The 24,088-nt window shown below is 36.6% G+C and overlaps 1 pseudogene; it reads right to left on the bottom strand.

The window, feature by feature from the left end:
- The window catches only part of LOC107714970 (cadherin-11-like), a 93,600-nt pseudogene that overhangs the window by 38,204 nt on the left and 31,308 nt on the right, over positions 1–24,088 (bottom strand).

Here is a 24,088-nt window from a genome sequence, read left to right as displayed (position 1 = left end):
CGACGCGGTGTAACCAAAACAAAATGAGCAGAGGGCAAATGTGGAGCAACGATGAGGTAAAGTGCCTTTTATGAGCTCCTTGTGAGTTTGCAGGTGGTGAAAATAAAATTATATGTACACGCAAGAATGAGCGTGCTTAGTCCAGCAGACGGCATTAGGTGTGTTCGACTTAAAGCGGCGCTGAGCAGACCGATCAGTTAATGAGTGCTTTGATATCATACACCCGCAGCGCCGCTTTAAGTCTTACGTACCTTTTGTTTGGGGTGTCCGGTGAGTTCCGTCACGATATATACGTCATTCAAGCCGACCAATCAAGTTGTGAACGTATCACTATGCCTTTAGGTTCGGTGTCTTTAGGTTCGCTGTCAAAAATGCCAATGTGAACGCTAAGCGGACCAGGACCAAATGTATCATTTTCCTTTTTGGTCCGGACCAAATGAACCAATTGAACCGAACTACAAGTGTGAACACACCCTTAAACACAGTGGCAGTGTGACCACGGTAGTCCGATTCCCAAAAGAACAAATCAGACGGTTCTTTTTAGTGAAGCAAAAACACAGAGGGTGACTAATATTGTATGAACCCCCAAACAAATGACTCTTAGGAGCCGATTCTTTTAATGAACAGTTAAAAATACTATTTACCGGTTTGAATCATTCTGAATCACTAAACTGCAAGTATCATTTTTTGTCAGTAATGCCTATTGTAGTTTTATAGGCTAGTTATTTATTTATTTATTTAGTGATAAATAATTTTCCGCTATATACCTATATCCACACAACAAAGTATAAGCAAGAAAGTGGTCCAAGCAACTGACTGTCTGACTGACCCTGCTGTAGTGTAGAGGATCAGAATACAAACTCAGTTAGAGAATCAAAATAGAGACAAAATAGAAATGTGTCCTGTTATAAGTGCTAAGGGAACCCCAAGAACTGAACAAGAATAAATAAATAAATAAATAAACTTGGAGTGACCCATACTGCTACTTTTAATTAAAATGAAGAAAACGGGGAAAATATTTCAATTTAATGCTCTGGCTCTTTTTTCCATTATCCAATATTTAATTAGCCATTTGAAACTGCTTTTAGGCTAATTTTTAAGCACGACCAAGTGTGTCATGCCCTGTTTTAATATTTTAACATTTGATATTGGTTGAGCAGGAATGGGTTTTAATTAAGTTATTACTTTATGGTTTTTACTTGATATTTGCCACACTAAAACTTTATTACATATATTATAAACTTTATAAAGTTTTATATATATATTAAAAAAAAATCCTGGGTGGCCAGGGGTCGGTGAATTAAACTGCCCAGTAAGAGTAATTTAATGGTTTTAAATGCGCAGAAATTACCCATTAGGTAACTAACTAATTTTAGAACAGTCTTTTTTTTTTTTTTTGTAACCCCATTAACCAAAAAAGCCATAAGTGCTGGTTAGTCTATGAAAGACCATTTTTATACTGTAAACATGATAACATAAATGCATTACCATTTCATCTTCTGATGCAAATATCCTATATTCTTCACATTCAAGACAACAAATTCACGATAACCCATCATAAATTCAAGGATGGTGCTCTTGCATAGAACTGAATGCAGTGGTTGGGGATTCAGAGTTTCAATCAGCTGGTGAGACGAGGCAAATTCACCACTTCATTGGGTTTTAAATTGTTTTCACTGTCAAGCTGCTGCTTGCTTAATCACAAACCTATGGGGCTAATATGGAGTTTGAGGTACGAATCAGCAGTCACAAGGGAAAATATGATTGAACAAATCTCAAAATGTTTTGTGAATTAATCTGATCTACCAATTATTAATCCTGTTCAAAAGATCACATACTTTCACATATAATTTTGTATGCTCCCTGAGCATCAAAATGTCTCTGTTCTTTGGTTTCCCAGCATGCTCTGCACATTTGAGTTCCTCCCCACACTGTCTTGATGCTGACATTCAACTTTTCTGATGGACTCAAACACAACTATCACAAGTGGTTACTGATATTTAAGGAGGCAACATGCAATATTAATAAAACAAGGATATGTAAAACATAGAAACAAGATATCTCAGAGTATACACACACACACACACACACACACACAAATATCTTGTTTCTATGTTATTATTATTATTATTATTATTAGTAGTAGTAGTAGTAGTAGTTGTGACGAGAGGGGCAGGGCCGAGAGCCGTGGGAACGGAGCTATTATTACCCACCGCGGAGGCGGGAACCGGCAAACATTCAAACAAAACTTTAATAATAAAATAAGCACAAAATAGCACGACAGCCTCTCGCGGACGACTGTCGCGCACAAACAGAACCAAAACACAAAATAAAGTCCAGGCCTGGTCCTCTCTCCTCCAACACTGTCATCACTCCTCCTTTTATCCTTCCGGAGCTCCTCCGTGGGACTCGAGACCGGTGAGTGGCGCAGGTGTCGCGCATTAGCATTTACTCCACCGGCCTCGCTCCGTTCCCACGGCTCTCGGCCCTGCCCCTCTCGTCACAGTATTATTATTATTATTACTTTATTTCAGCTTTATTTCATATTTTATTTCAGCTTTATTTCATGTTTTTAAATAATAGTTTTAGTTTTTACAACAAAACTGCACTGGACTGGACTAAACTAGACCAGACCAGCTTAGATGACTAGAATCAAACAAAGTTCAGTAGACTAGAATAAAACAGTGTAGTGTACTAAACCAGCTTTTATATATAGTTCAGTCATGAAACTCTAGATGGCGCATTCTGACGGGGTGTAACTGATGATATTCAGAGAGATAAACGACTTGGCACAAGCTGATTGGTTCATGCTGCATATGCAGCCAATGAGCTTACTGCCTTGCATTTATATGGCTGGTTAGCGTTCATTTGAGATTGCTGCAGCACGCTTTCAGAGTTCTCTGAACCCCTCCACCTTCCCCAGCTCCACCTGTATAGATCTGCTACGGGGTTATTTTATATGCTATTTGTGCAGCAGCAGTATGTCTTAAATACTCATGGTGTTTGTTGAGGTGCAGTTACATGAAATTCGATTTATGTGTACCATTCCACGTAAGCTATGCTGTTAGAACCATATTAAATATATATTTCAGTCATGAAACTCTAGATGGCGCAGGCTGATGGGTTGTTAACGTAACTGATGATATTCAGAGAGTCAAATGACTTGGCACAAGCTGATTGGTTCATGCTGCATATGCAGCCAATGAGCTTACTGCCTTGCATTTATATGGCTGGTTAGCGTTCATTTGAGATTGCTGCAGCACGCTTTCAGAGTTCTCTGAACCCCTCCACCTTCCCCAGCTCCACCTGTATAGATCTGCTACGGGGTTATTTTATATGCTATTTGTGCAGCAGCAGTATGTCTTAAATACTCATGGCACCGTATCGCCATATGCATTGGCAGTAGCAAGTTCCTGTACTTGCTTGCAGCAGCAGCAATAATCTACAACTACACCAATAACCAACAGCAGCAGCAATTCAGCAGCAGCGTAGCAGATCTGTTCCGCCAAGACCAAATACATTAACATTGTCATATCCATCACCATGCTAAAATGTTTCGAGAGTTGTCATGATTGAAATACATTTTATTTAGTTCTTTGTAAGAGAAACAAACAACAGGTGGTTTGAGCGCTTGTGATTAGAGAGATTGATTCAGGGAGTCGATGAACACAAGTGAATATATAATATAATTACACATTTCTAGGGAAATAATCCTTTTCGAACAGTTCAGACTGGCAATTGAATTTATGCAGCTAACTAATTGTGTATGTCATGACTCTCTAGTGTACGACTGATAAGATCACATCCCAATCACAGAATATAATACAGCAGACGCAAGTCAATCCCTCATGTGTCATCTTCTGACATCACGCCCACAGTCTCCAAACCACCACTCATGACTTTGAGCTGTCAATCAATTACTGCAATAAGACAGCATCCGCAGCATGAATAGTATGTGTGTAATAAGCTCGCTGTGGCTAACAAGTGGACAGAAGTGCAGTCAGGAAAATAGGACAGAGTGATTTAAAGTAGAAGAGAAATAAAGCATGAATCTATTTCAAAAGGTTACATCATGTCACACACAAACTTGAACACCCACATCTCTTCTCTTCCTGTTGGTTAGTCTGACCGTGGACGTGGAAACAGCACTTGTGATGTTAGCAAGCAGTGCAATGCGTGTCATTAGAGCAACTAATGGACAGCGTGTATGCTGACGGCTAAATAAAGAGCCCACACTGAGACTCTTTGATCTTCACAACAAAATAGCTATTGAATTCAGAGTTTATATGCTCTGAAAGAGAGCTCATGGAAAATAAATGAGACTAGACTAGACTAAGACTGAAACAGGACAGAGAGCACTAGACAAGACCAGAATATGAGTAGACCAGATCATAATAGAGTTTCTTTCGGGTTTGTAATGACATTTTTGTTTTAAGTATTTCTATTTACCTACAATTTATTTTTATTTAGTTTTTAGCAATTTTAGTACTTTAATTTTATTTCAGTTAGTTGCCAAAGCAACATTCAATTTTTTTTCCATCTAATATTTATGTTTCATTTTATTTAAGCTTTATGTCAATTAATAATAACCAATTAAATAATAACCTAATCTTAGTTAACTAAAACAGATTAGATGACTAGAAAAGTTATGTACACTAGACTAGAGAATAAACAGTGTGGTGTACTAAAATAGAATAGAAGAAAGTTAAGTTGACTAGACTATACTGGAACAGACAGAGTAGACTAAACCAGACCAGATTAGATCATTAGAATAGAACAAGTATAATAGAAAAAAACTAGAATAAAACAGTGCAGTATAGTAGAATAGAACAGGTCAGACTAGGCCAGATTAAATGAGATGATACAATTGAATAAATACACTAGAGTAGACTATACTAGAATAGGCTAAACAGATGGGAGCAGAACAGTGAACACTAGAATAGAATATAATAGAATGGAATATAATAGAATAGAGTAGAGTAGAGTAGAGTAGAATAGAATAGAATAGGGGTGTGGAATAGACTAGATTAGATACGCTCCTTCATAGAATAGAATAGAATAGAATAGAATAGTAGACTAGAGTAGATATGATCCTTCATAGAATAGAATAGTAAAACTAATTAGATTAGAGATAAACTAAAATAAACTGAATAGAAAGAATGGAATAGTGGAGTGGAATAGACTATATTAGATATGATCCTTCATAGAATAGAATAGAATAGAATAGTGGAGTGAAGTAGACTAGAGTAGATATGATCATTCATAGAATAGAATAGAATAGAAAAACTAAGTAGATTAGAGATAAACTAGACTAGAACATAACAGAGTATAATAAACTAATAAACTGGACTAGACTAAACCTGTCTAGATTAGACAACTAGAATAAAACAAAGCTCAGTAGACAAAACTAGAACAGATTACAATAAAATTAAATAAAGTAATAAAGTTAAGCAGAATAGAATAGAATAGTGGAGTAGACTAGATTAGATATGATACTTCAAAGAATAGAATAGAATAGAATAGTAGACTAGATTAGATATCATCCTTCACAGAGCAGAACATAACAGAATAGAACAAAATAGAATAGTATAGTATATAATAGTAAAATTCAGTAGATTAGAGATAAACTAGACTAGAACATAACAGAGTACACTAAACTGGACTAGAATAAATCTGCCCAGATTAGACAACTAGAATAAAACAAAGCTCAGTAAACTAGACTAGAACAGATTACAATAAAATTAAACAGAGAATAGAATAGAATAGAATAGAATAGGATAGGACAGAACAAAATAGAGGAGTAGATAATCCTTCATAGAGTAGATAGACTAGAGAAGAAAATAACAGAGTAACCTGAACTAGACTAGACCAGACTACAGACTATTTAGCTAGAATAAAACAAAGCTCAGTAGACTAGACTAGAACGGATTAGAAGAAAAATAAGCAGTGTAATAAAGTACAGCAGATAACAAGAATAGATTACAACAGAATAGAATATGTTCAACAGAATGAACAGTAGACTAGAGTAGACAGACTAGATTAGACTGGGTTTTTAATGTGTTCTGGAGCAGGGCTGGATGTGTGACTCACTTTGAGTGAAGCGGGGCGGGTTGTCATTGACGTCACTGAGGTGCACAGTGAGAGTGGTGGTCCCTGTCAGACCCCCTTGATGGCCACCCATGTCTCTTGCCTGGAGCACCACCTGGTACTGCGCCTGAGCTTCCCTGTCCATATCAGGCACCGCTGTGCGCACGATACCTGCCGAGAGAGACAGAGACATGAACAGATCACTCAGAGCAAACATCACTTTGCTTTGGCAATATTGAGCAACTTTCATGCCAGTAAGGTAATTAGGTAAAACTGGAGTGAATTAAAAGGAATCACATTGAACATCCTACACCTCACACTGTTGTCCTGCCCTGAGTTTCATTCACAGAAACTTTAGCAGAATACAGATCTGACTGCTTCTGATAGGTCAGACAGATATTACAGTAGATGGAACTCTCAATTGTTCTTACATGCCAGTGAATATTGTACATTTATTGTACATATGCCTTGCAAAATATAAATCTTTGGTTTTCTGTGATTCTACACCATTGTTGCTGATCCTGCCAGTGATTTGTGACCAAGATAATTTTATCTAGCTAGGGAACATAGATGAATTTGCAAAAACGACATATTGAGTCAGAATATGCTGAAAAACACAAACCAATCAAAAATATTTTGCCTATGTCATCATTTTACAGCAAAAGTGTGTTTATGAATCTGTGGGGATAAGGATGACGTTTGTTTGGTAAGTTTTGTTAAAGGTTTTTATCAATTTTTTATGTTTTTGTCTCACCAAGGCTGTGTTCATTTGATCCAAAAAGAACAGAAAATATGAAAACATTAAAAACAGTAATATTGTGAAATATTATATATATTTATTTTTAAAAATGTAAATGTAATTTATTCCTGCCATCACAAAGCTGAATCTTCAGGATTCTTTGATGAATAGAAAGAATAGCATTTTGAAAAGAAATCAAATTGAAAAATTTAAATCTTTTGTAACATTAACAGTTTCTTTACTCTCTCTTTTGATCAAATTAATGCATTCTATTTAAATAAAAGTATAAATTAGTATTGGTATTAAAAAGTATTATTAACACTTCTGAATGGTAGCGTATAGTGTAGTGTGTGTGTGTGTGTGTGTGTGTGTGTATATACACACATTTAAAATATACACACACACATTTAAAATAAATACATATTAAGCATATTTTTTGTAAAGAAAACAACATTTTATTGGACAAAATATTTCATAAAAAACTCAATATTTACTATTTCTAGCACATTTAAAAATATTTAAAATGGATCATTCTTTTGTGCTGAAGCCTTGAATAAACAGAACAGAATCTTGGAGCACTTCATGCTTCCTTCTGCTGGCCAGCTTTTTGAAGATGCTGATTTCATTTTCCAGCAGGATTTGGCACCTGCCCACACTGCCAAAAGCACCAAAAGTTGGTTAAATGACCATGGTGTTGGTGTGCTTGACTGGCCAGCAAACTCACCAGACCTGAACCCCATAGAGAATCTATGGGGTATTGTCAAGAGGAAAATGAGAAACAAGAGACATGATCATTTTTGATGATTTAAAATCAGGATGACTTTTCAGAATTACACCACTTCCTGTTGCCCGGGTCCTTTCATATCGCAGAGGCCTCTTTTAAATTCACTTGACCACTGCAATGACCGTACCAAATTCTGCAGCAACAAGACTGACCTGTTGTGAGTTCTTTTTTCAAACATCACTCAGCCTTATTCTTACACTACGACAGATACGTTATGAGCTGAGTGCATGTGTCTAATGATTCTGCTGGACCACAGCCCAACAAATTTCTTGAAGAAATAAACCTTTACTTAGAGGGGTCATGAAATGGAGAACCAAATGTTCTTGATACTTACATTCAGGGATGGGCAGTATTTCAGATACATGTATTTAAAATACGTATTTGAAATACAATATACTATTTCGTATTTTGTATTTGAAAGCCTTCGGCAAAAATCAAATCATGGAAGGTTTGTGAAGAAATTTCATGCTCCCTTGTAAAAAGTATTTTTTAGTATTTTTAAAATACAAAAATACAGTAGTTTATTTTGATACTTGGTGTGGCTGCTGTATTTTGTAGTTTATTTTGATACACTTAAAATTAAGGTATTTGGTATTTTATTTTAAAATACATTTTGATGTATCTTTGCCCATCCCTGCTTACATTTATAAAAGGTTACTCAACAGAACTCTGCAGTTTAAAATATTATTTATTTCTACCCTTATGAAATGCCCAGATTTGAAATCAGGAGAATCGTGACTTTGTGTAATCAAGAAGATGCAGCTCATGTCTGCCCATCAATCACAAAAGCGATATTGTTGTATAAAGATGTCACGCAACATCATCAAACTCAGAGGTTTTTCTGTCAGTGGGTGTAAAGAAACTGCACCTCCAAAAACCTCTTTTCCTAAAGATCCAAGCATTAGAAATGCATGGCTGAAGTTTATTTTTAAATGATGTGCCTGAGCAACTGAAATATAAAGTTTTCGTTTGTTCTTCACATTTCACAATAGGTTTTGTCCTTAGTGACAATGCAGGTAAGTACATTTATTTTTAATTTTACACAGTGTTTGTAATAAACGTCAAACCAGAATTTAACACTATGAAGACACAAAGTGTATCATTGTTTGAGTGTTGCTAATACAATCAGTACATACCCACGCACACGCAATGTCTTTTGTAAAACAACAAGTAATAATAGTACTTTTTAAAACCAAAATACTGAAAATTAAGCAAGCAAAAGCAATTACCACGCTGAGACAGTCTGGTGCAATCGTTGTGGTTGCGTTGCATTGTTCAGATTATTCTGCCTCGGGCTCAAATATATACGGCTCTATCACAGCGCTTGCCATCTTGAGTATCAAACCCCCCCACCCACAGAAAGTGAAAATAAGGGTGGAATAAGGGTGTAAAAAATATTGCAGACTTTAGGCCAGAAAGCTCTCGGATTTCATCAAAAATATCTTAATTTGTGTTCTGAAGATTAATGAAGGTCTTATGGGTTTGTAATGACATGAGGGTAAGTCATTATTGACAGAATTTTCATTTTTGGGTGAACTATTCCTATAAGGTTAGCCGCAAAAATAACCTCGTCCACGCCTTCTCATCACTGATGTTTCACTGCATTTCTTTAATAAAGTAGCTTTTGGTAAAGGTGCTATATGTCATTTTTTGACTGTACTAAAAACAGCATAATATATCTGCAGATATTTAAAGGGGTCATATGATGCTTTTTTAAAGATCATTATTTTGTGTATTTGGTGTAACAGAATATGTTGACATGCTTTAATGTTCAAAAAACACATTATTTTTCAAATACTGTATTTGTTTTAGGGGGGCGTGGCAGAGTCTTAACTTTGATAAAGAATATCTCTTTGGTTTTGAGACTTTAGTCTTTGCAACTTCAGGGATCTTATCTATGCACAATCAGCTTGTAACACTCCAAAGAGAAAGGAAAACTTGAAATCGCATCATATGACCCCTTTAAGAAACATGCTAAGTTCACATACTTGTTTCTCTGATAAACAATGCTAACGCCAGTTATTCTACTTTGAAATGTGTGTTCCGTGTCAGAGTGTCTGTTTTTGTTTTGACCTGTGTGATTCTGCCCACCACCAATTCACCCAATAGTATTTTGACACCCTGGGTTGCCAGTTGGTGGAAAACCCAGCGTATAGGACCATTCACACAGAACGTGTCTTTAAAAAAAAAAGCACAGTGCAGAATGCCTCCTCCGTCATGTTGCCATCAAATAAAATGCCAACTTGCTACTGTAAACAAAAACTTGCAACGCCCCTCATGGGTGCTCTGATTTGTCCACTGTTTTGGAACTGACATTGATGAGCGGTGCTGTGTGTAAAAGTTGAAATTCTTTTAACTTGACACAGCATCGTAAAAATGTGCGAGATGCTGCAAAAGATGCGAGACGCAAACGCAGCTGTGATATACGTCTGTTTAGCATGTGTTTACACAGAAAAACAATGGAAAAGTAGCGCACTGGAGCCAGTTGCATAAACTTAGGCTCTATGTTAAGACAGTGTCTTAAGAACTAGTTTGACCAACTAGCACAGGGGTGCCTAAACTCCATCCTGGAGGGCCGGTGTCCTGCAGAGTTTAGCTCCAACTTGCCTCAACACACCTGCCTTTAAGTTTCTAGTATGCCTAATGAGAGCTTGATTATCTGGTTCAGGTGTGTTTATTTGGGGTTGGAGCTAAACTCTTCTGGACACCGGCCCTCCAGGACCGAGTTTGGACACCCCTGAACTAGCAGTTAACCAAATCAGTCTTATATTTTGGATTCAGCTTAGACTAATCTACATTTTAATGTAACCGAATTGTAAACATTTTGAGCAGTCTTAAAAAACAAAATTAGATGACTAACTTTTTAAGACTAGTCTAAACCTTTTATGCAACCGGCCCCTGGAATGGAAAAGGCGGATAAATCAGCTCATCAATTTACAGTGTAAGGCTTGTCGCCTTTCATTGTCGTTCCTATCGCATGTCCTCAATCTGGCAACCTGTGTGAGCATCGAGTCTAAGGAGGAGGAGCGGAAGAAACAACTCTCTCCACTATTTTGAATTTGGACCACAGCTCCTATTTCAGCTACTAGACGTCAATATTATATACCACACATTTGATGCCAAAAGAGGGTCTTCGTTGACGCAAGCTGTTGGTCAAATTGGCCCTTTATAAACTAACCTTGAGAGACATAAAATAAAAATTCTGCATTTCATCACCCTTTAAAAATGAAAAATATTGCATTTCTAATCATAAAGAATAAAAGTGAACGCACACCTGACTGCGGGTCCATGGTGAAGTACTGCTGGCCTCGAATCACTGAATACACAAGTTTGGCACTATTCCCATACGTTGGGTCATCAGCATCTGTGGCTGTCACTTGAATAACCGATGTGCCTAGGGAAAGAGAGAGAGACGAAATAAGAGATATTTTTGACAAACTCATGGTTCAATGAGCATGTGACCCTCTGTTTTTTTCTTCCAAACACAGCTGACAGCAGTCAGAGGGCATTTGCGTGTGTGCAGCCAAGCGCAGTACCAATGTTGGCCATCTCAGGGACGGTGGCGCTATAAGGGCCGCCCTGGAACACAGGCGGGTTGTCGTTGATGTCTTGCACACGGATGATGAACTGGGATGAAGGCTCCAGGGCTCGGCCAGTCTGTCGGTCTGTTGCCGTGGCGATAAGGCGGTACTGGTCCTTTTCCTCACGGTCTAGGGGTTTGGTGACGTGGATGTTCCCCGTTCTGCTGTCAATGACGAACACCGAACCGGCCCCCTCACCTTTTAATATGTATTTGGTTAGTCCATTACCTCTGTCCACACTTGAATGAAGCTGGAGGAATGAAGAAAAGATATTTCAGAAAATTCTCATCAACAAATTAAATTCTTATGACGCCTGTATGTTCAGTATAAAAGGCACTCATAATTCTATATGATATATATTGTATTACAACTGTTTTCACAATACTTTCATATATAATGTATTATATTCTAATAATTTGGTTGAAGACTTCAGCTAATTAATATATTTTAGCACAAATAATTTAATTATGTTCAAACATATTATTCCTGAATGCTTAAAGAATCAGTACCAAATAAAGATGCAAGTGATTCAGTAATATTAATATTTATATTATCTATTATTTTTTTATGTGTGCTGTCATTTGATATTAGGGGTGATTGAACATGCAAACTCAATATTAAATTCAATTACAAACTAATATTAAATTCAATATTATAATCTTTCTCAATATAAATATGTAACCCTGGACCACAAAAGCAGTCTTAAGTCGCTGGGGTATATTTGTATATTATATATATTAGATTTTTTTTTGCACTCTCAGATTCCAGATTTTCAAATAGTTGTATCTTGGCCAAAATATTGTCATATCCTAACAAACAATATATCAATGGAAAGCTTATTTATTCAGCTTTCATGTGATGTATAAATCTAAATTTCGCAAAATTTACCCTTATGACTGGTTTTATGGTCCAGGGTACTGCTTATTACTGTTGGCACACATATACCATTAAACATTTGTGGTCAGTATGATTTTTTAAAATAATAATAATAATAATTTTATTCAGCAAGGATGCGTTGGATTTACATTTTAAATCACATTTTGAAATATATTAAAATAGAAATTAACATTCATTTTAATTTGTAATACTATTTCACAATATTACCATTTGTACTGTATTTTTGATCACATATATGAAGCCTTGGTGAGCATTAGAAACTTCTTTCAAAAACATTTTAAAAAATCTTACCAACCCCAAACTTTTAAACAAATTGCTTAAGCCACATACACATATTTATTTCTTATTCATAAATATTTGCTGCATACCTGAAAGATGGCATGTAGATCTAAAGTAGACTTTGAGATATGAAGAACAATATCCCCTAAATTTATAATGCATTTTATGCACAGGCACCACAGAAGGTGTTACCAAAATCTAATGCTATTTTCTCGCTTGGCTAATATTCTTTTCTAAAAAAACATCCCGTGAAGATAATGACTTAAGAGACCAACTGGTTCCATATGAATAAATAACTCCATGAGGTAATGAGATGTGTTTGTTGCTTTCAGTAACTGAGATCCTCTAAGGCCAAACCACACAAATTAAATATCTGAGTATAAAAAATGATATTGGGAAAAACTGTCCATAATAAACGAGCGGCTTCCTCGTTTTTGCAGCCATTGCTAATAAAAAGGCATTTGCCTTTTAATACTTTCTGACAAAGTTATAATTGCTCTGGTTGAGCTCTGGGCAGGCAGACTTATCCAGGATCACTGTGAAAGGGCACCTTTCACCAGGGGCTAAAAAAGACCTCTGTATCCAGATCTCCATTGCGCCTGATACAAGGAACACCAGGTGTTTTTGGACTGATAGAGGGCTGATGATTGGCCGGGCAGAAAATGTATTAGCTCAGCCGACCAATAAGGTCACAGGGGAACTGTGGGGAACATTAACATGAATGTGCCAAATAAACGTGTAAAACCAGACATGCTTTGGCTACGTAGATCACAGTAGAATAGAAGCACAATGTTGCATACTGCAGTCTATTTTAATTTAAATATGGAAACATAACACAGCCTGTCATCACTGCAAATAAATAATGATAAAAACTGAAGGGAGTTTTTCTTTACTAGTGTTGCTGTTTTGTTTCTTTAATGTTGGCTCTATTTTGGATTGCTTCGATCCAAGTTAGCTTGATAGAATAAGTTACGCGAAAGAATACTCAGTAAGAATAATTCCTGTTCAGATTCCTGTTTTAGTGTTGTTGATTTGTATTGTAATGTTACTTTGCCCAGTACAGTAGGCTAATGGACATTCTATTTCGGTGGAGATTTTTTTTGTCCCCCTCACCTACACACACACACACACACACACACACACACACACACACACACACAATGGCAGTCTACATGTCCATCTGTGTTTTCCTCATCTTCTCCTCTCAGCTGTTTGCCTCTAACCCTTTTTGTCCATCTGTTTCACACTCTCCCTCTCTCTCCATCTTTCTGTTTGTCCATCTGTTTAACCCTCATCTAACACCTCTCTGTCATGTTTATCCATCCATCTTTCAGTCTTATGGAGGCCCGCACGTTTTCGACAGCTAATATTCTGCCTTTGTCTGCGTCTGTCAGTGTGTGTGAGGGAGGAGAGGAGAGTTTAACGGGAATTAAGTTATTATTTCTAAGCTGGGTCAGGGTGAGAGAGAGAAGTGAGCTGAAGGGATTATTCATCCTTCAGTCGGGTCTCTTTCTCCGTCTTATCTTTGTCTTGTTCTCACAGCTTTTTGGAGTAGTACTTTAGTACAGAAGGAGTGTGTGTGTGGTCAGAAGAAGGCTTTGCAGTGGTTTCCCATCCTGTGATCACACTAACGCTCGGCATGTTGGGAAACTGAAGTGGGTTGAGGGAGCTTGTGATTAAAGGAGCTCTTAGGTTCTTTCTTCCTGCGTCTAAAATCTCTTCCCCCTGCTTTTAGTCTTAAAACAGTGACAACTTTCGGTCTTTTTCCAGTCTTTTTCAATTCTTCGACTCTCTCCCAATCCATTTCTCTGTACTTTTTAGACTTTCACACTGCTTTTTAGACTACAAGACGTCAAACACTCCCACATCCTCAGCACAAATATACAGCAAGTACAGACATGCAGTCGCCCTTGTGGTGCGCATATACTAGATTGATAGAGACTGGTCTTGACTGTCTGGTACATACTGCAGCTTATTCTGGTCAAAAATTGCTCAGTGACCACTTACAGATCACTCTGTTTAATGGTAGGGCTATCTGAGCATACTAACATGGAACAAAATGTGGTAAATAATAGCACGGCAGTTTTTTATTAATTTTTTTTTATTTATTACAATTTATTTGAAAAAGGACCATGTACAATTTTAATATAAATGTTTCCATTCCGTGCATTGTACCGAATTTAGTCAATGGCTAGTTTTCATCAGTCTCAAACTAAACGCTAAATATATTTCCATGATTTGATACTAAACCTGTAAAATTCAAGTCCAGTAATCCAGTGATTGTTTTGTGCAACAATTTTGTATATTTAAATGCCAGTACTTGTGATATTATCATTCATATTGTTTTGTTTTTTTTGTAGATAGATAGATAGATAGATAGATAGATATTATGTTAAAAATTATGTACAATTTTATGTTTTTATGTTAAAAAACTTCAAGCAAATATGTTAAAATATTTAACGATTAAATAAAATAAAAGATAAGGCAAAATAGTATTAAATGTATACAGGTGCATCTCAATAAATTAGAATGTCGTGGAAAAGCTCCTTTATTTCAGTAATTCAACTCAAATTGTGAAACTCGTTTATTAAATAAATTCAATGCACACAGACTGAAGTAGTTTAAGTCTTTGGTTCTTTTAATTGTGATGATTAATAATAATAATAATAATAATAATAATAATAATAATAATAAATTTTTGTAAAAACTGGTAGCTTAGTCAAAATACCACAAGATTTTGATCTTGTAGACCAACTTGGACCAGGAAATCCAGTGTTTAATTTGTGCAAAAATGTTGCATATGTTTAAATGTCAGAACTTCAATTTATATTGATTTTATGTAAATAAGCAAATCAAAATGTAAAAAAAATAATACTAATGAAAACAACACAAATAAATATCTTATATCTTATAGCGCTTTTCTAACTTTTTCTGTTCTATTTTCTATTCTATTCTATTCTATTCTATTCATCTTATTATTCATTATTCATTAAGCTTGTATTACCCAGTTTTTCTTGCAGAAACACACACATATAAATATATACTGTAGAAATGCATGCATTGCGGGATCCGTCTGGATTAACCGATCTGTGCATTGATCATCCCTCATTATCATGTGCATTTTCCCTCATCACCACACAAACACCAGCTCTGTACCGCTGTGCATCTGACAGCATGGATATTTAAATCTACAAATTAGCCCTGAAAATACCTTAATACACACACACACACACACACACACAGATGCATTTGCATACGTCAGGCCGGAGCTGTAAATTCAGTGATGGCAGCGCTCAGCCGTAGTAGAACACGAGTGCACAAGCTGTCAGACTGTTTTAAATAAGAGAGGTAAGAACATGGATTCATAATCCCATATTAACACTCGTCCTTCTATGGAACACACGCTCGCTAGAGGAACAGCCCTGCATTAACTCCCACAGACAGATGCTATGTTTGCAACTTCATGCTATTTAAAAAATATATATACAGTATGTACACTTTAAGACAAGTCAGTTCAGAACGGAAAAAGACTAAAATCAAAATTGGCCAAGTTTGGTGTCTTGGCTGCTTGTTTAACTATAGGTGGGGTCTCTTTTGCAAAATTATAACTTTTGAACACATATTTAGCACAAGAATGATTCACCTCTTGACAGTCTGACCAAAGACTGATGAAAGATGCGTCTTATGCTCATCAATTCTGCATTTATTTGATTCAAAATACAGTAAAAACATTAATATTGTGAAATATTATTACAATTTTAAACAAACTGTTTTCTATTTGAATATATTTTAAGATGTAATTTATTCCTGTGATGCAAAGCTGTATTTTTAGCATCATTACTTCCAGTCTTCAGTGTCACATGATCCTTCAGAAATCATTGTAATATGCTGATTTAATGCTGAATAATAATAATGTAATGCTAATGTTGAAAACAGTTGTGTTGATTGGAAACCATGAAACATTTATGTCCAGGATACAGGATATAAAGTTCAAAAGATTTTTTTTTAAATAAAAATCTTTTGTAACATTTTAAATGCCTTTACTGTCAATATAATGTGTCCTTGCAGAATAAAAGTATTAATTTCTTTAAAAAATAAAAATCCTACTGACCCCACACTTTTATATGCCTACCAAATCATATAGTTTACTTTTTCAAACCGCAGTATTTTTCTGGCACAAAAGCAATCGGGATTTTTTAATGAATGCATGCATGAACAGCTCCTAATTAGTGCGACAGCATCAAACTTTATACTAAAAACAACCAATAAGCTAAAAAACACCCTTATACATATATAAAATGAAAAAAAAAACTGATGTAGAAAAAAATGATGTGATTTAAGGCGACACAGAACTCAAATAAATCATTGCAGAGGTTGTAAACATTTCAAAAAGAAGTTCAAAAAAGAAAAAAAAAAATTATGTCATCATTTCTCACCCTCGAGTTGTTCTAAGCCTGTATGATTCTCTTTCTTCTGTTGAAGATAGAAGAAAATATTTTGAACAATGTTGGTACCCAAACAATTGCTGGTCCCCACTGAGATCCATAGTATGAAAAATAAATTACTATGCAAGTCAATGGGGACCAGAAACTGTTTGGATACCCACATTCTTCAAAATATCTTCTTTTGTGTTTAATTTACATTAACCATCTGAACAAACCCTGAATTTCCTAGGGTTACTTGAAAGGGAGAGTGTTTCATTATTTCCTCAAGTCACTCAACTATAAAAGCTGTGCACAATACAATGTGACACTAAAAACCAGCTAAGTGGCGTTTTGTCACGCTATACTACTACTTTTTGGAAAACAACAGCATTTTGAAAACAGCTGAACTGTTGTTACATTACTAAACACATGTAGTGTACAGGACTTTCAGTTAGCTGCTCCCCAAAATTGCATGGCAGTGTGGTATTGCGAATACACCATGAGATACTCATACCATGCACTGGTTGGTTGAAAATTTGAGAGGCATGAAGGCTTTTTATCATAATAAGAGCTCTGAGGTACGCCGAGTGCTTTTCTTTAGTGCACTCTGATGCCATTTGTATTCAGAGAGAGCATGTATGTGTGATAGTGAGAGGCAGAGGACTCGTCGCTCTTCTGTAGAAAGAGAGGGAGAATGACACAGAACAAAGCATTCGAAGTAGATCTCAAAATCAGCTCTAATAGATATTAGCACCAGTCAGAGCAGCAAGACCCGGCAGAACTGAGGAGTGTGAGAGACAAACACGTTTATTCTGACATTAGAGAGAAAGGACGGTCATGATCATCGGGTCTGCAATTATGCCGAGATAGTCGGGCAGTTCTCACCAGTGCTACTGAAACGAAAAACAGGTCTATAAAACCTGAAGAAAGCTGTCTGGTAGTATTTACATCTCAATGACTGTACGGCGGGCAAAGGTCTTCCTGGAAGTGCATGATATGAAATCTCAGTTCTCTGCTGTTAAAATAAAATACTATATATATATAAATATATATATGTGTGTGTGTGTGTGTGTGTGTGTGTGTATAAAATGTGGGGTGTGCACCATTCAGAATTGAATTGAGAACGTCTTTTTAAATTCCATTTCAGTTCCTGCACTTGAACCAAATCCAAATTGAGGAAGCATTATACATATATACAGATATATGTTGATAGTATTAAAAAAAAATAGACTTGCAATTTGAATTTGAATGTACGAATATAATTATAATTAAATGAAATTCAAAGAAATTCATGTAACTCTTTTTAATTAAAAAAAAGTTTTAAAAGAAAAAAGTTAAAAAGCCTTGAATTTTGGATGGAGGATAGATGGATGGATGGAAGAATGGAAGGATGGATAGATAGATAGATAGATAGATAGATAGATAGACAGAACGATGGATGAATGATGGAACAACAGATATATAGACAGAACGATGGATGAATGATGGAACAACATATATATAGACAGAACGATGGATGAATGATGGAACAACAGATAGATAGACAGAACGATGGATGAATGATGGAACAACAGATAGATAGATAGATAGAACGATAAAATGATAGAACGACAGACAGATAGATAGATAGATAGATAGATAGATGATTTATTGATTGATGTAGCCTCACATCACCAAGTACAATGCCAAGTGTTGGATGGGGTGGTTTAAAGCAGACCACCACTGGACTCTGGAGCAGTGGAAACCCATCTGTGGAGTGATAAATCATGTTTGGCAGTCTGATGGTCGAGTTTGGGTTTGGCAGATGCCAGGAGAACATTACCTGTCTGACTGCCAACTGTAAAGTCTGGTGGAGGAGGGATAGTGGTATGGGTCTGTTTTTCAAGGTTTGGCTAAGCTCCTTACTTCCACTGAAGGCAAATCTTAATGCTTCAGCATAACAAGACATGTTGGACAATGCTTTGCTTCCAACTTTGTAGGAACTGTTTGGGGAAGGCCCTTTTCTATTCCAGCATGGTTGTGCCCCAGTGCACAATGAAAGGTCCATAAAGACATGGTTGGATGTGTTTGACAAATTTGACTGGCCCGCAGTGATTCCTGACCTCAACCCCATCAAACACCTTTGGGATGAACTGGAATGGAGATTGTGAGCCAGGCATTCTCGCCCAAAATCAGACCTCACACATTCCCACAAAAACACTTCAAAATCTTGCGAAAAGCCTTCCCAAAAGAGCAGAAGATGTTAAAGCTGCAAAGGAGTAACCAACTCCATATTAATGTCTATGTATTTAGAATGGGATGTGATTAAAGTTGGTGTAATGGTCAGGTGCCCCAATACTTTTGTCCATAAAGAGTAGATGCTCTGATAAATAAGCAGTCCACAAATAGTCTCTTTCACATCAGACATTCTTTTCCTTTTGTTTACAGCCAAAATCTTGCTTGTTAGTTTGTGCAGCACCATTTCAATTTCATATATCAATGAGGATGTCAAAACGCGACATGATTGATAAACATAAAACGCTGCCAATCGTGAGCCATCTTAAGACATATTTCAAACAGTTTGACATAAAAGACACACAGTGATGTCGCACAGCTTGCCTTGGCTTTTACCCACAATCTCATTGGGGTCGTATCATACAATCTGACAAGCAACAGCCGTAACAGACTGAAAACAATCACATGGTCTTCCTTGTTTCATTTCGGAAGATTGGAGCTTCTGTAATATATTTACAAACCCGCTGACAGCGGTCCCAAACCCGACAAACTGACAAATGTCCTCTGAAATTCAGGGAATTCATCCTTGAATTCCTATGAGTGCGGAGCCAAAGACAAATTCAGCCGCAAGTGATGTGAAGTGGGAAAGATTTACACTTCCTGCAGTTAGAGAGACTTCCTGTCCTGAGGGGGTCACACAGGAGGCACGCTTGGTTGATTTTGGGAGGCAATAAAGCAAACATTGCTGTGTGTCAGATGAGGAAAAGAGCACAGCATCAAAGAGCAGCTTAGAGGAACTTCTCTTTCACTCTCTCCATCTCTCTCTCTCTCTCTGTGGTGAGCTACATGAAGCCGCGGGCTGAACAGTCTGCGTTCATGCATGTGTGAGCTCCAGAACACAGCATGACCATGATGTCAAACCACATTCACTGCCTATTACTCTAACCAGTCAAAGCACTGTATGCACTTATTTAAAGCATACATGAAATCAAAATGGACCCTATTTACTGGTTTGGTCTTTGTGACGAGAGGGGCGGGGCCGAGAGCCGTGGGAACGGAGCGAGGTCGGTGGAGTAAATGCTAATGCGCGACACCTGCGCCACTCACCGGTCTCGAGTCCCACGGAGGAGCTCTGGAAGTATAAAAGGGGGATTGACGACAGTGTTGGACGAGAGAGAACCAGGCCTGGATTTTATTTTGTGTTTTGTGTGCGGCAGTCGTCCGCGAGGGGCTGCCGCTGTACTTTCATTTTGTGTTTGTTTATTTTATTAAAGATTTCTTTAAATGTTCGCCGGTTCCCGCCTCCTTTTTCCCGTGACTACGAACTTTGTTACATTGGCGCCGAAACCCGGGTGGAAGGAAGGACACGCTGTCAGAGAGCCTTCGCTGCTGAGGGGGATCACTGTGCTGAGGAGATCGGGCAGCAGGAACAAGCGGAGAGACCGCCGGTGGCTGGCCGAGGCGGTGGTGCTGGAACGATGGAAGACGAGGACGGAGAGAGAGCTCGCTGCCGCGCTCCTGGGGCGAGGAGGGGTGGCTGCTGTCCGAGAGGGAGCGGAGGAGTCGGCCCCGTTCGCCAGGAGGCCGGAGCCTACGGAGCGAGGCCGGTGGAGTAATTGATAATGAGCGACACCTGCAACACTCACTGGTCTCGAGTCCCACGGAGGAGCTCCGGAAGGATAAAAGGAGGAGTTACGACAGTGAAAGACGAGAGAGGACCAGGCCTGGACTTTATTTTGTGTTTTGTCTGCGGCAGTCGTCTGCGAGGGGCTGCCGCTTTACTTTAATTTTGTATTTGTTTATTTTATTAAAATCTTAAATGTTCCCGACCTACGAACGTTGTTACAGTCTTATTGTGTGCAACTCATCAAAAAGCTCCATCTTACATTTTTCCCTGTTGAACATGTTGAAATAATAGGTCACATTACAGAAGTGAAACGGGTTGCAAATTAAGTGTATGATTTCTGACATGCATTTTCAAATGAAACGCAAAAATAATGACTGGAAATAATAGATTACACACTTTACGTTTAATGCAACACTTGCTCATGCTCCTTCAATTACTATTTAAAGTTCAAAGCTTCAACTCGAATAACAGAAACAACAGTGGAAAAAAGATGCCAGTGATGGTGGTAAAATAACATTTTATTATTTATAAAAAATAAAAAAAAAATGCAATAAATAAATGAATATTTTAATTATTGAATGATTAGATAATAATCACTGAGTAACTAAAATATTTATTTTCTTCTGTTTATTTTCTTCTATATGGCCAAAGCAAAGGTGCCAGTGATATAAATGAACAAACAAACAAACAAACAAATAAATAAATAAAACGTTTTTTATTTTTATAAATTACTGAATAATTAAAATAATTCATTTAATCATTTATTTCTGTTTTTATTTATTTTTATTTATTTCACATCATTAAAAATAACAAACAACAACAGAAAAGGTGGTAAAAATGAAATGATAATATTATAATTTAAGTATGCAAGATTAGAATTTGATTTGATTTACATACTATACAAAGTTTCCAGAATGCTACACTATTCCCAATTTTTTGTAAAGTGTGCATTTGTGAATTTATTTCTTGTAAAACTAATTTTTTTTTTTTTTTTTTTTTTTTTTTTTTTACTTTTACATTTTATTACCATCACTGGCACCTTTGCAAAATAAAATAAAATAAAATAAAATAAAATTATTGCCAAAGCATCACTACATTTAAACACTACAGATAAACACAATGCACAAATACACAAACATAAATTTACACAGCATACACAGAAACACAATAACTAACAGACATACAGCACACACATTGTTCAAGGACTATATCATGCTGCTTACAGACAGTGTGTCAAATCTGACCACATGCTAAGAGGGGCTTCAGCTCTGCCCATGGTCCAGTGATGGGCAGGTTTACCGCCTACACTTAAATTAAGACCCTCAGCTTAACACACACACACACACACACACAGCAAAGAGCTGCCAAAAGCTTCCAAAAGTGCCAGGCCTGAGTAAACATGCAGCGATAAACCCACCACTACAGCTCAGGACCGCCAGAACCATCTCTAGCTTTCCCTGCTCAGTAATAATGCATGCTAAACAGTGACAACCGGACGTCCATAAACCTGTCAACTAACAGCAGGCTGACAGAAAGCACACTGCCTCCTTCAGCGCTAGCATTCAGAGTTTTAATCTCAGATGTGTTCAGAATTGCATAATGATATATTATTGCATAATAATATAGAATTGTATAATATACAATTTTCTCAATGCATAGAATGCATATTTGCCAAAATGTCATTTTTGCACTATAGGCACTAAATCCCATAATGCAGTGTTCAACTTGATCACTCACGTGAAACACACTGCAACTAGTCAAACTATAGCAACCGACCAGCAATGACCAATGAAACTGCGAGAAAACTAAAAAATGCAAGAGAAGGCCAAGGCTGTGGGGAGTGTGAGCAAAAAGAAACATCACAAACTGCTGCCCACGTCTGCTCAACCACTGTCTCATCCAGATTCTCCAGCCCTCTTTCCCATTCTGTGCGAAACCATCACAAGCTCTTATTCTGTGTTGTTCGTTGACATGTTGTCAGCGGCTAAAGCGCTATGATTTTACCGCGGGTACAGGGTGTTATTAGGCATGACGTGAAGCAGCGGCAACAGCAATTTGATGAAAGACACCAAAGTAGACTAGAAGTGAAATTTAATGGGATATAAACAACTTTTCCACCAAATCATATACTGCATTATTCTAATCTTAGGCGATTGTCAAGAAACATAGTAACTATGTGTGCCGTTGCAGTGCAAATGAAATGAAAGTTACATGCTGTATTATGTGGTTAGTACTTATCAAACACCACTGACAAGAAAAACACAAAATCACTCTCTGCTCCTGACTGGTAGCTTTAATAAACAATCAAACTGAATAGAGGTTTGCCTAATGTAAAAATAGAAACTCTGATTGTGGTATTTAAAATAAGACACATGGGGATTCAAGTGTTTGAATTAATGAATAAAAAGAAAACAAGTAAGAGAAGCATAAAGGGTGTCGCACACTATTTTGGTTGCTAAAACTAAAACTATTAAAAATAGTTTTCATTAACTGAAATGTAACAAAATAACAAAATATTAGATCAATTCAAAAAACGCAAACTTTAAAAACTTAAATTAGATTACTGAAATAAAATAGGTTGAAGTACTAAATTTACTAAATTAAATTACATTGAATTTTTTTTTAAAGCTAAACACAAATATTTAAAAACTAATAAAAAGATAAAATCACATGACAAACATACAAACATAAACTAAAATTAAAATGATAAAAAAAATATATATTTAAAATATTAATAAATACTAAAATAGTAAATGTTTCACACCGGACAAAAAGCAGCGCCTCGTGTGGTAGAAGGGAAAAGCATATTGCACAAAAACACCTCATTCAAACAAGGTTAAGTTCAGCTCCAAATGAGATTGTTTTACTTGTAAGCCCCACTTACAAGCACTTCTTCAAATATAAAAAGTGACCACAATGACTTTTAAAGATAAAAAGATGCAAAATGAATGAATAGATAGGGCAACGTTTGTCATGCAAATTCTCTATTAGTAGCCTATAGGCTTTATCAAATCACACAAAAACTGTTACTGAAAAAAAAAAACATCTATATACAACATATCATCAAGCCTACATTGAAAGTTTTGTTTTAGACCGAAATGAATGTAAAATGATGAGCATATAGTGGAATGAAAGAAGGAAACATGCAGGTTTTCACTTCACAAGGCGCTATTTTATGAACTGTAGTGGTGTGGATTACTTGTGGATTATTGTGATGTTTTTATCAGCTGTTTGGACTCTCATTCTGACGGCACCCATTCACTGCAGAAGATCCATTGGTGAGCAAGTGATGTAATGCTAAATTTCTCCAAATCTGTTCAGATGAAGAAACAAACTCCTCTACATCTTGAATGGCCTGAGGGTGAGTAAATGTTCAGCAAATGTTCATTTTGGGTCAATTATTCTTTAACAAGTTGCACAATCAAAAAAAAAAAAAGTCAGTTTGTAGGGCAGAAT

This window comes from Sinocyclocheilus rhinocerous, unplaced genomic scaffold (genome assembly GCF_001515625.1).
Source record: "Sinocyclocheilus rhinocerous isolate Xijiao unplaced genomic scaffold, SAMN03320098_v1.1 scaffold28, whole genome shotgun sequence".
In the NCBI taxonomy this organism is placed as follows: Eukaryota; Metazoa; Chordata; class Actinopteri; order Cypriniformes; family Cyprinidae; genus Sinocyclocheilus; species Sinocyclocheilus rhinocerous.
This window is presented reverse-complemented; position numbering and strand designations above follow the sequence as displayed.